This window comes from Elephantulus edwardii, unplaced genomic scaffold (genome assembly GCF_000299155.1).
Source record: "Elephantulus edwardii isolate Elephantulus edwardi_28Jun2011 unplaced genomic scaffold, EleEdw1.0 scaffold00297, whole genome shotgun sequence".
In the NCBI taxonomy this organism is placed as follows: domain Eukaryota; kingdom Metazoa; phylum Chordata; class Mammalia; order Macroscelidea; family Macroscelididae; genus Elephantulus; species Elephantulus edwardii.
In genome coordinates this window covers 2,223,858-2,225,111 of record NW_006400047.1, presented here as the reverse complement: position 1 = coordinate 2,225,111, position 1,254 = coordinate 2,223,858, and the positions used below count along the sequence as shown (strand labels likewise).

The following is a 1,254-nucleotide window of genomic DNA, read 5'->3' as shown; positions in this document are numbered from 1 at the left end:
CCTGTGGGCTCTCCCGGGTAATCAGCAATGCCCCAGTAAACACAGATAAGATCCTACCGGCCTTTCTCCTGCCAGGTTAGTTCCTCAACAGCTAGCCTGATAGCTCCGGGTGATGTCTGGATCCAACGTGGTGCCCTGAGGTCACAGGGCTGTGGTGGGGGTTGAGATGTGTGGTTGTAGAGCTGCAAGGGGGGTGGGGGAAGGGGAGGAAGGTAAGGGAATAGGGGGCAAGGAGCTCAGGGGTTGGACACTATGACCAAGAGGTGGGGACGGGGCTTGTGCGCTGCTGGGGGTTTATGCAGCAGCACCCTGTGTTAAGGGTCACACAGCTGTGGGTTGCAGGGGGGTCCCACAGTGTCCAGTAGTCTTCGTTCCTCTGGGGTCTCACAGTCTTCGCTCCTCTGAAGTTCCGCGGTAGGTGTCTGGCTGTTGTTCTTCCCGCGTCCCTCTTGCAGCGTTCCCCCATCTGGCGGCGGCGTGCGTTCCCCCATCTGGCGGCGGCGTGCTTTCCCTGGTCTTGCGGCGGCATTCCCCGGACTGGCGGCGGCGTTTCCCCAGCTGGCGGCGGCGTTCCCCCGGCTGGCGGCCTCGCCCTCGCGCTGCGTCTCCCTCGTGCTGCTCTCTGAATGGCATTTTTAATCTTGACCTTCTCGGCCTTTTACTCCTTTTCACAGTTCTTGGCACTCCTGCTCAGTTCCGTGGCTACAAACTTGAGGTGGAACAGGTTTTTCTCCATGTTGGACATGGTCTGGTCATTTCTGTCGGACTGTGGCTAGAATCAATCTCAACTCAAGGAAGGAGGAGGAGGATGGCCCACTCCCAGCTGCCGTTCCTTTGTTTTGACTCCACTTCCTCTAATATAGTTTTCTAGGCTGTAAACTATGTGGATTCAGGTAGTCACATCATTCTCTGATGGAATGACTGGTTAGGTCATTAAGTCAGCCATGTAGTTAGGAGCCAGGTGCTAAACCACGAGACCACAAAAGCTTCTTGTACTTTAGATAGATTTGATAATAAGAAGTGAAAGAAAGCAATTTCTTAGCCGAGAATACTAATGTCAGTTACTTACCAAAAGGAGTTCTTATCTTTGAGATATAAATGTAAATTTTTTTTCATGCAGAATATTTCATTAATGCTGGAAAATTAAAAATTCCACTTTTGTCTTATGGCATCAGATTACCGTCTTTCACTGTTAAGACCATTGGTGTGTCTGAAAAATGATAGTCTGAATGTTTTGATTTAGTGTTAAAATGA

The 1,254-nt window shown here is 50.8% G+C and overlaps 1 pseudogene; it reads right to left on the bottom strand.

Annotated features, from left to right (window-relative positions):
- Positions 1–745, bottom strand: part of LOC102875637 — a 6,672-nt pseudogene extending 5,927 nt beyond the window's left edge.
- Positions 746–1,254: the final 509 nt, after the last annotated feature.